The sequence below is a fragment of the Meleagris gallopavo genome, chromosome 5 (genome assembly GCF_000146605.3).
Source record: "Meleagris gallopavo isolate NT-WF06-2002-E0010 breed Aviagen turkey brand Nicholas breeding stock chromosome 5, Turkey_5.1, whole genome shotgun sequence".
Classification (NCBI taxonomy): Eukaryota; Metazoa; Chordata; class Aves; order Galliformes; family Phasianidae; genus Meleagris; species Meleagris gallopavo.
In genome coordinates, this window is record NC_015015.2 from 52,500,465 (window position 1) to 52,512,333 (window position 11,869).

At 42.4% G+C, this 11,869-nt stretch overlaps 1 protein-coding gene across 6 annotated transcripts in view; it reads left to right on the forward strand.

Annotated features, from left to right (window-relative positions):
• Positions 1 to 5,999: 5,999 nt before the first annotated feature.
• The window catches only part of WDR89 (WD repeat domain 89), a 12,777-nt gene continuing 6,907 nt past the window's right edge, over positions 6,000 to 11,869 (forward strand). For 2 of the 6 annotated variants that reach the window (XM_019615944.1, XM_010712028.2), the window contains exons 1-2: positions 6,018 to 6,102; positions 9,073 to 9,216. The gene's annotated coding sequence lies outside the window, so the exon portion shown is untranslated. Of the gene's footprint in view, positions 6,103 to 9,072; positions 9,217 to 11,869 lie in introns of all 6 variants that reach the window. The other 4 variants (XM_019615945.2, XM_010712029.3, XM_003206776.3 and 1 more) reach the window with 4 other exon arrangements.

The following is an 11,869-nucleotide window of genomic DNA, read 5'->3' on the forward strand; positions in this document are numbered from 1 at the left end:
GACACTTCAGATTGTATTGCCATGATCCCAAGATGCTTTAACTCCTATGTAACAAACAAACCACTGAAAAATACTGGTTTAATTTAGTATCTGCATAACTATCTCTAGTTTTAAGTCTTTTTTTGAGAATTGCAGCAAAATAAGTTATTTGTTGTAAGTCTTGCTTATCTTTCTGCAGTTGTATAGTTAATAGTAAGTGAGGAAGTTCAAGCAGTTAAGTATGTTTGAGAAGTAGTACTGAACACACTGTAATGGAGGGACTTGTGCTTAAAAGGAAGTAGAAATGGTATTTCAAGCCCATTTATTGAGTATCGTGCAGTGTTTCTCCTTACAGTGCTAATTGCAAGGATTTATGTGGTGCTAGTGTGCAGTATTCTACTTCTTACATAAGGTAAGAACTTCATGACATGCAAGTCTCCTGCTACTTGAAGAGATTGTGGTTTTTGTCCTGTCAGGGCCTCCTTGTCCTCTGTTAGTCCTGACAAAGAAGTTCCTAAGGATAAACCCAAAATACAATAAAGAAACTATACTGTGAAAACATTGACCAATGCAACTAAATCTCACCTCTCTGGCAATTTGAATTAATTGTTCTACTGATATTTGTAACTGGTTGTGGTTGCTGGGGATGGGAGGTGGGAAGAAGGTGTATTAAAAGACTTAACTTGTTACCGAAGCAAAGTTCCTTGGTTCCATTAAAATAACTTTTAAGGTGCTGGTCTTTTTCATCCTTCTTCCTGAATAAAATAATTTTGAAAAGGACTTAGAGTAGCTCAAACATCTGATAGAGCTTAACTGATAGGATCATGACAGTTGTAGTTTGTGCTATAAACTGCAATAAAAAGATGTGGTGGAGCTCTTTTGACCAGCCCATCTTGGACAAATAATACTGTACTGACAGCTGTATCTTTGCAGGCCTGAGATAGTGGAGATGCCTGAAAGCCATCTGCATCTGGCAGTCCTGCCAGAGGTGGCCCTCTGTGAGCTTGGGTTGGACCAGGCAGCCACCAGAGATCTCTTCCAATCCCTACCATTCTGAGAGACCAATTTTTCTATTGTATTCTTTTCGCGTTCTGTGAGACTTAGATCACGAATGGGCCAGATGAGGAGAAATGCATAAACTACACAGGTACAAATTATCTTTAATAGTTCTTTGACATAGTTTAACTGTGATTTGCAAATAGGCTGTCTAGTTTGATATAACTTTTTGCTTGCTTATTAGTTTGTGCAAGGTCTCTACTTCAGTTAAAAGCTAAATTCCTCCCTAAGAATGGGGAACTGTTTTGGCTTAGAAGTTGTCATATCTATTATATAGTTCATCATCTGTACTAGCACTAATGTGGTTTGATTCCAGGTAGTCTCAGATGTCTGTAGACAGATTGCTAGAATCTTAAGAGAAGAAAAAAAGAAAAAAAAACAAAACCCATGAAAGAAAGTGTATTCTACTTCTCAATCAATTAGAGACACAACCTCACTGTATTATTTAATTCATTGTGTTTATCTCCTTTGATATTCCAGTAGATGTATTTAGATAATTCCTGCTGTAGAAAATTCAGTCCTAGTGGCTAATCAAGTCCACAGCTGCCTTGGGAAGACTGCCAACAAAAATGCCTATATGAAGTGCTACTTTGCAATTGCTAATCTCCTGCTGTTAAGCACAGTGATGTAATCATACTTGCCTTGCAAAGAATGATTAAATTTCAGAACAGAATGACCTAGATTTCTACTAACCTGCACAGACTTTCAAGCTGAGATTTACAAAGCCAGTTACTTATGCTTTCCCTATAGTCAGAGCGGACTTTGATAATTCACTTTTGGGGATTTACTGTGTACAGCATTATTCATGCTGTAATGATTTCTGACTGCTTAATGATTATTGCTGTGGACTGCAGTGGATCAGTTACAGATGTTGGAACTGTAAATTAAATAAAGCTATTTTTTGGTCAAGTGGTCCCATGCTACTTTAAGAATTAAAATACTTTCTTTGGGCTAGTGTCCATGGGATGTAATGCAGTTGGATAAGTTTTATAAAAGTTCTGAAGGGATAAAAGTTATCCCTGTTTTTAAGCCAGTGATAAAAGAACAAAGTAAACCAGTTTAACATTTGGACTGATCTCATACCAGTGTTAAGTAGCACACTGCATCATGCTTGCCTTGGGGGGTTCTTTTCTGGTGCCTTGGTCTTGGTAATGTCCCTGTATTTTGTACTGAATTTGCTAATGGAGAGTTGGAAGAAAAATTAAAAATTGTTATGGTCAGGTTTAGCTCTTTTCACTTAGAGGACACTTAGATGTCCAGGTATCTTTATTTGGTTGCTGAGATTTTTCTTGTCAATGCAAATAAATGCCTATTTCTCTTCTACATACAAGAGATGTTAGTAGTTATATAAAACCGTATTGATGATACAGCAGGGTTTTTTTTTTTTTTTTAACTTAACTGTGAACTCCTTTGAAGTCCTTGTTTCTCTCTTTCCAGGGAGAGTAGACTTGAGCATTTTGGGACCAAGTCTTACATAATTCATCTCGTAGTCAACCGGTTTCAGCTAATTAGCAGACCAGACCTTGAAGCAAAGATAGCAATGGTAACTCCCAACAACAAAACTTACAGTACATGTAATCCAACAAATATATCCATTCTCATAAGAAATGGCCAAAAATAAGTTGATGGGTACCATATTTGAGCTCATGACAATACCTGTCAGTGATGTATTCAGGAACTTTGCACGATTGTTAGCTTGACAAGGAGGAAGCCAGGAAGAAATGAAATGGCTGAGTTGAAGCTATCCTCTTTAGTCTCTGTACAAATGAAAAAAAAAACAAACTGAGAATGCTATCAGATGAGCCCTCTGGGCAGTCTCTGGCTACTAGTTAGATGGAAGATTCTACTGTTGCTTCCACTTTGATCTTTTGATATGGAAAACATATTTTGCCAATAACAGAACTGCCAATTCAAAACAAATCTACACACATATACCCAAAGTGGGTTTCCTGTTAAAAGACAGGAAGACAAATACCTATCTGCAGTCTATATCCCATACTTGAACTGTGGTAGGAATGTCTGTTAGACTTTTAGAGAGGGTTAGAAAATAGCTGAGGATGAGCCCACATTGTGTGGCCTAATTCTGGGTTCAGTAGGGTCATCTAAGAAATCTTAAACTGACAACCTGTGCAGATTGTGAGAAGTGTTACTAACAAAGAATTCATGCTGAAGAAGATGAGGGATGCAGCTTTTACTATAGGATGCCAAAATTAGTGTAGTTCCTCTGAGTCAAAAGCTGGTAGCACTGAGGTGAATTCTAGAAAATAGCGTCTTTATCAAGCAGTCTGACTTCGCAATCAAACCATCCTCTATTGTTGTGTATATAATTAGAGTTTCAGTAATTCAGGAGCTTGATAGCCACAGTGACAATAAATTTGCCTCATTTTACATTTTCTTTCAAGTTCTGTAGGTCTAACTGTAAAAAATGGTATAGAGAAGTGATCCTCACACCCTCGTATCAAACAGGCAAAAACTGCAAACTGAAGCAATCCAATAAGATGTAATTTTTGAAGATGTTTTAAATCAACCCTAGAGAATCCCATTATCTTCTGGTACATCGGGTGTAGGAAATCTGTGGATGGAGCTATATTCATTGATTCCAGGTATGTAACACTTCATGCATAAGCAGATTTACTGCAGATTTACTATAGAAGTTGGCATAGGTGGCTAAAATGTAGTACCACATAAATCTTTGCATGCTGGAGTGATGTACCGTGGAAGAAGATTCTGTATGAGGCAAAAAACTGTGTAGAAATCTGTAAGTTGAAAGCTTTCACTGTACATCAGATTAATTAAATAGTTAAATACTTTGCATGCCACTGCCTGATTTGATAGATCTTGACGGAGTAGTGCGAGTTAAAACTGCAGCAACTGATGTTCATATTGTTATCAAGCCCCACTAATGTTATTTATGAAAAAGTTATTTTACCTGCATATAGATATTTCTCTACTTTGAATGCTAGACATAAAATGACTCTAAAAACAATGGAGCTTTTATTATCTCTTTTTTTTTATTTTTAATTTAACTTTGCTATGAGAGGAAGAAGCTGTTCTCGCCGACCTGCATTTGACACAATGCAACCTGAGAGCAGATTGAAAAGCAAGATACCAGAAATATTTACGGTGTGTTTAGGGCAGCATCTAGAAGTTGTTGGCCACAGTCGGGGATGGTTGTGTTGCAACATATGTTGTGGCACTGTGTAGGCACACAGCAAGAAATTATTGTTGCAGAGAACCTGCTCTGTGAATACTTGACCTTAGTCCTGGAGTGCACAACACTGAAACTCAGGTTTGTCTATATAACTATGCTGTCTTTTAAGGTGGGATTCATAGTGCTTCCTTTTTAAAAATGTATTCAAGTTCTGTCTGTGAACTGACTGTCGAGTTGAGAGATCTCCAGGGACAGTTGTGCAATTGTTGTGATGAATTTTACAGATGTGTTTCCAGCGAACACACATTGTGACTCAGCAGCATTGGTGTACCATCATGAAATCTGTACTTTGTTAATAAGGCTGGATTCATCTGGGAGTATTGAATGCCAAATCTGTGGCTGTAGAACTATGTCATTCCAGTTGATCTTGCAGCTGTTTTCACTATGTGAACAATGAACAGAAGGTATTTGTTGAACTTGTGACAATACTGATCACCCTGGGAAACTCAGATGTAAAATTGTCAGCTAAAAATATTTTTCATTGTATTGTCGAAACTTACAATACAGCCTTACTGTATTAAATTCAGTGTTTTCTTTAATGTAAACAGATTTCATTTTGAAGCCTTCAGAAAAACTTGCTAATCTGAGCAGTGCTTGTAGTGCTGGGTGACAGACTTATGGAAGGCATTTAACTGCAAAAACACAGAGCAGGTAATTTGGGTCTTTGTGCTTTTATTGTCACGTGCTTTCGTATTTCAGGAAAAAGAAGCTTCCAAAAATTATAAAGGAAAAGAAAACAAGGGTGTTTCTTCATGACAGTTGGTGAACAGGTCTGTCCTCTGGGATACCTGCTGGGCTGGTAGCTTTCTGGGAACTGTGTGCCTGAGGCTCCTCACAAATGCAAATAACTGTTAAAATTAGTTCTAATAAATTATTTAGCAAGCTGTCTTTAAGCTGCAGTCTAGGTGAATCAGCAGCGTATCTGTGAAATATGAGTTGATCATCTCAGTACTGCAGAACAATCACAGAGATGGGCATTCTCATTAGAATACTGCAGTGTTGCTAGGTGCTCACCTAGCTGTGGTGATAACGACAGTATTTGGAGCATGTAGAATTAATTAAAGTTTCCCACATGAGTGGGAAGCAGCTGGAATGTCAGTACTTTGAATTAGCTTCTGGCTGAAGTTCTGCTTGCTTTGCCTGTCAGCTTTAAGTCTATTAAACTGCAGGAGTGTTTTATGTGGTTTGTATGGGTTTTGATGATGTTCTGTGATAATTACCCACGTGATGTGATCATGTTTTTCTGGTTTAGATAAAGCTGCTTTATCTTGCCAGAAAAATAAGTGATCAGTGCAAATGTTTAGGTTTTGGGTTTAGAAGTGCTTGTGGGAACAAATGTAGTTCCAGGCTAGGGGAAGGGGAAAAAAAAAAAAAATATTTGGTAAAAACTAAGCCTTAATCTGTGGAGTTGGGAATATCGTTACTTATCATAACTTACAGCATTTGGAGGTTTGGGGAGGGAGGGGATGGGGATGGAGGACGACATCTAATTAGAAATCTAATTTTAACTGGTAGAAAGGCGGCGGTGCCATGGCAACGGGACTAGGCCGCACCCGGTGCGCCCCGCCCCTTCCTGTACGTCACTTCCTCCCTCGCCGCCGAGGAAGTAAAATGGCGGTTGGCAAGGCGGTGGGAGCAGCCAATGGGACGGCAGGGGATGAGTTTTGGGGCGGGGCTTATGGCGGGCGGGGCGGGAGGAGCGGCCAATGGGACAGCAGGGAAGGGCTCTGAGGGAGGGACTTGTAGCGGGCGGGGCGCACGCGGCGCCGGGCTGAGGTGAGCGGCGTGCGGCCTCTGGGCAGGGGGTGCGTGAGGGAAAACGCCGAGTTGCGATAAGGAATGAAATCGGTTATAAGGTGTGATTCCAAGTTCGTTGTCTCCTAGGGGTGTATATCTGCTGGGTCCCAAGTTCTGCTGTGAAGTTCCGGTGCTTTTGGGAGGGCTGTGTCATCTGTGCCTGCTGTGCGATGGCAGCAGCTCTGTCACTGCTGTCGCAGGGGCTGCTGGGCCAGATATGGACGTGCCCTGTTTTGGACATGGATGCGTTTGGGGATGTGCAGGATGGACAGAGGAAGGCAGGCGAGAGCCCTCAGAGCCTAGCATCTTTACAGCAGCGTGGCCTTTATGTGGTAGCACTGCCATTGCCTGAGCTGTTTGAGGTTAGGAAGTTCAGCTTCTAGCATGCCTTTGCTCTCTTTAAAGTTTACCCTGACACACTGTGGACTTCTTCATTGCCTCCTTCCCTTTCCCTTGTTGCTGCGCTATCTCTCTTCCTTTAACAGAAGGGTTACATAAATTCTTGGTGTGTCCTCCTCAGTTATTTCCTCCTGTTGCCTCCTTTTCCTTCCCTTTTCCTCCCCGCTCAGCTGTTACCACCTTCCCACTTGCCTGTGGCAGAAGCTGCAGCAGGGGGCAGTTCAGCCCAGGCTGAACTTTATCAACTCTTTGAAAGGGTAGATAACTGCAGGACAAGCGGAAATGGTTTTAAGTTGAGGAAGGGAAGATTTAGGTTGGATGTCAGGGGGAAGTTGTTTACTATGAGAGTGGTGAGGTGCTGGAACAGGCTGCCCAGAGAGGTTATGGATGCCCCGTCTCTGAAGGTGTTCAAGGCCAGATTGGATGGGGCCCTGGGCAGCCTGGTCTGGTATTAAATGGAGAGGTTGGTGACCCTGCATGTGGCAGGGGTTTGGAGATTCATGATCCTTGAGGTCCCTTCCAACCCTGGCTGTTCTGTGATTCTGTGAGCGCTGCTTTGCTGACTCGCAGTCAGGGTGCAGAGATGGGACGTATTCAGTGTGATCTGTAAAGAAGCTCAGAGCATTCCCTGTAGGGTTGGTTAAATAGCTAAGGTAACTGCATGAATGTGACCAACTGCAGAGCATTGCTAGCCTGGAAACAAATGGGAGGAAGGAGAATTATGAAACTGTATATTCAAAGTTGCTTATTTGTTAGATGAAGCTTTAGACTGGGAGTTGAAGATGTCTGATGAAATCTTACTTTCACGTTAAATTTCAGTAGTCTGGATGAAGTGTTTCTATGAAGTATTTTTCACTTAGCTAATATTTTGGTGAGAGTTCTGACAAAGTATTTCAGAACCAAACGAGTAATAGGGGCAGACAGCTCACCAGAAAAACAAAGGTAGTCAATCTGTAGCACTAAGAAAAGTGGTTTGAATTGCTGGACAAATACTGAGTTGTTCGGTTAAGCTGTTCCAAAGTTCCCAGCTTTAGAATGCATTCTCTGTCCTGCTTTTAGGGATGTTCAAGCATTTTCAGCAATGAAAAAATTTTGCAAGTGGCGGAAGGAAGCAAATACCAGCTATGCAGCTGCTCATTTTAACGATTTCACATTAATATTTCCTTTAAAAATCTGCTAATCTATAACGATTTCTTGTTCTTCGATTCTTCCCGTTGTGTGTCAGACCTCAGCTCTGTGCAGATTGGTTCAGCTGTTTGACTGGTGGTCATTAGTGACATCAAGTGGGCTGAGTGTGAAATGACACGTTCTGTCCTTTGCACGCTTGTTCCTTCAGCTCACTGTGAGATTTCCTTAGTGCGTGTGATCTGAGCCAAGCTGCTGTCTGTTTGTGGTGCTGAGAGCTGCAGTATTTTTTTTGCAGGACAAGCCCACAGCTCTCCTGGCAGTGTCAATTAAACGTTCTGATGTGAGAGGGACACATCGCATTTTCCACTCAACTTCTGTAAAAAGATGTGGCTATGTAGTAGGAGCACACTCAAGCTGTTAGGTTTTTATCCCTGTGATTTCAAGGGTGTGGGGAGAGGAAACCATCACAGGCTGGAAGTGGACTTAGTTCTGCTTGTGACAGAGTGCAGTGAGCAGCTGCTGTGCCTTGTGCCGTCTGGCTGCCAGTTTGGTGTCTTCCAGAAAGAAGCACTGAGCCTGCTTATCTCACAGTGACTTGGTTTTCAGTCAGCTTTCCTGTCTGTTTTTGGCTGTGCAGGGACAGTTATAGGTGCCAGGCTGACGGGGTTGCAGAAACAGATAAAGTAATCAGAGCTTTTGCCCCTGCTGTTCTAATTGGGAACTGTTTTGACAGTTAAACTTGATTGTAATTTCTGCTCCAATCTTTTTTATGGTCGGTTTATAGTCTTAAATTGTTGTGCCAGTATTGTTCTGGAGTAGCCCCCTCCTTCCCCTGCGTTTATTCCTTTGATGTATTTGTAGATAGTAATCATATGCCCTCTCGGTCTCCGTCTCTGCCAAGCTATACAAGGCAAAGCATCCCAGCTACGTCTTGTAAAATAAACAGTCAATTCCCTGGATCATCTAACCCGTCCTCTGGGCTAGGTTATGGTTTAGTTATCAAGAGATTGGCTTCAGCAATGAGTCCCTCTGGCAGCCTGCTGTGATCCTGTGAAATTTGGATTGACTGAAGCACTGAGAACAAATAGGGCTGGAGAGCAGGGTTATTAAAATGCGTGCAACTTTTGCCTTACTTCTACTTGTTTTGTTTTGGAGCAGTGCTGTCTGCTGAAGATACTGGAAAAGTCTTTGTGGATCCACTGTGGATCCTTGGGGTTTCGTACACAAAAGCACACAGCTTTGGTTAGGATTTTCCAGCAGGGCTTGGCTGTGTTGCCACATATAATTGGTCTCTTGCTTGGAAAATGATAGAGTATTAATGCTTAAATACTACTTTTTTCCTTCCTTTCCTCGATTCCGCTTCTAACAACTGAGTCCTAAATCTCTCTCAGAGAGTTAGAGCAGTTGAATGTGAACTTTCAGTGCAGTATGGTGCAAAATCAATGTGTATCAATCATCAATGAGTGTTTAAAAAAATCATTTTTCCATTTTTGTCTGTGCAGTGTATTGGTGATACCAGTACAGGAGTGTTGTGTCTGGGTCAAGTGTGAGCACTGCTTAAAGGCTCTTGAAAACAAAGAGAATGCCTCACATGTCTACAGTGCATGCAGACTTGGTGCCTCACTACCTTTTATGGAAGCTGAAAGGTAAATTTTCTTCAACAGGATCCAGTCGACATAGCTCTAAAAACTTTCATTTCAGCCTTTTCATCCTACTGCTGTCGCTTAGATGGCTTCTTTTTCCTTTTGTCTGCTGTGAAGCATTGAAAAGCGAGCTTAGGGCATGGTAATGGTTCACCAGAGCCTGCCAGCTGTCGTGCACAAAGAGCGTGTTTTGGAAACCGATCGTCTGTGAACTGTCAGGGCACACAGGGATCTCCACTTTCCACTGTTGCTTTGATACTGGAGAGGCTCTGACAAATTATCTTGATGTGGTGATGTTCTGGATTAGCTAAATATCAAACAGAGATGTTGCGGGGTGTGATGGTGGGGATACCTTAGGAAGTTGAACATTCCTGGGAAAGCAAATGAGGAGAAGACAGCAGTGCCGTTTCCTCTGCTTGGGTTTTGCAGTTGTTTTCCTTGCATAACACGTCTGGAACTGGGGGTGTTGGCGTAGCGTCAGAAGTGGTCAGGCACAGGAATGTTCATTGGAAAATAGAGCTGCCATGTCTGGGCTTAACTGAGAACGTCTTATCAGCTTCCCAGCAGCGTTCCTAGTGGAGATGTGAACTGCAGTACTGGATTAGGCTTGGATTTTTAAGAAAAGTGTCCTGAAAACATAATAGCCTTGTGTTTTGAAGAATGAGGGTGCTTAAGTTAAATTACTGTTGTGAAAGAACTTCTGAAATCTCCTGGTAAATAAAACATTTCATCTCATTATAGGTAATTGGGCACCATGTGTGATGGCAGGAGCTATTTTTCCTGCTGTAGCTAAGTGTCTTTGTATCCTTTTATTCTGATTGCTGCTAAGTTTAGGCTGAAGTTTCCCAGGCTTCCTCTGTGATGTAGAAATAAATTCCTTGGAAGAATTTCAGCAAAATTTACCAGTCTGTGGGAAGAGTCTCCACATTTCCATTTTTTTACATATGAGGATGTTGATACCGAGTAGCAGTGTGTAATTCAAAGGAAATAAATACTCTTATTTCAGAGCCACTGAATTATTCATGCAGCTGTGTAAGTAATTCTTCCTCTTTGCCTTCCTCTGTAGGCTGGATTGTGAGGGTTGCCCGTTTGTGTGGTGCTTTCTTTCGATTTAAAATGGCACTGCAGGTCTTTGCTGTTAGAGTCTTGCATTGTGATCCCAGGCTTGAAGGGACCTTGAAGCACTTTCTGATCACGGATTGCAGTACTCCTGTGCCTTTTGCATTTGATCCGCTAGCACACACATTCTGATTAAGAAACTAAAGAGTAAATGTAGCTTCCTGGCTGCTTGGCCATCATCAGGCTAGACAGTGTTTGTAGGCCAACATCTGGTTCAAGTCCAGCCTCCCACTCAGATAAATAGCTTCATTTCTGTCTGTCTTATCAGTGCAGACCATCTCAGTGTGTAGCCCTAGTGCCAAGCCAAACACCTTGCTGATTCTCCTAGCAAAAGAAAATGCTGTTAGTGAGGTGCCAGGTTCAGAGAGAGCTTTGATACCAGCTTGTAGCTGATAACAACTGTATTGTGGAAGTGTGAATGGAGGCAAAGTTAATACTGCACCCAGTAGTGTATTGTATCCTACACATCTCATTTCCAGCAGCTGCTGGTCCCGTGTAATTGAGAGACTAATTAGTTCTTTCTCTCCTGTTCTACATTTGTGGCTACAAAAATCGAGGTCGATGTGGTGTCTGCAATGGGAGGTGCTCATAAGAGAAAGGAAACGATTCTTCGGTGGTCTGAGATAAGCACAAATGCAGAAGGCTGAGACTTGGATTCCCATGGTTTGTGGCAGGCTGGCTGGCTGTGGTGGCTTTGCAGGCAGGCTGTTAGAAGTTGAGGGCCTTGCTAGGACAGGTTTCCCAGCAGCCATTCTCCATTATCACTAATTTAACTTTTGCAGCGCAATCTCCTGTCTTCATGAGGTAGGAATGTGTCTGCTGTAGCTTCTCTCAGCTTCTTTTGGGAGCAGCCATAAGAGCAAAACCCTATATCCTTGTATTACTGTGCACTCTTATGCTGGAGCACCCCAGCACGAGGGTGTAATTGCGATGTCAACCTGGTGAGGTCACTGCTGGGAAACCTCCTTCAGAAAGCGGTGCTCAGTCACACCCAGCTTTCATGTCTGAGTTGTATTTAGGTGGCAGAGGACTTATTGGCTGCCCCTCAATTCATAGGTCTGTCGTGTGTGGCAGCAGGTGAGCAGAGATTAAAAACAAAAAGGCCCTCAAATCCATTTGAAAGAAGGTTTGAAACTTGTACTGGAGAAGGAAGCTCAGCTATCTGTGCCTCGTATTTTAATAATTTTGATTTAGATTTGAAACTAAGATATGAGCCAGCAGTGTGCGCTTGCAGCCCGGAAGGCCAACTGTGTTCTGGGCTGCATAAAAAAAGAGGTGGCCAGCAGGGAGAGGGAGCTGATTGTCCACCTCTTTGTGAGACCCCATCTGCAGTGCTGCGTCCAGGCCTGGGGCCCCCCAGTACAGAAAGGACATGGAGCTCTTGGAGCAGGTCCAGAAGAGGGCCACTGAGATGGTCAGAGGGCTGGAGCACCTCTCCTGTGAGGAAGGGTTGAGGGAAATGGGCTTGTTTAGCTTGGAGAAGAGAAGGCTTTGGGGAGACCTCATTGTGGCCTTCCAGTACTTGAAGGGAGCAGAT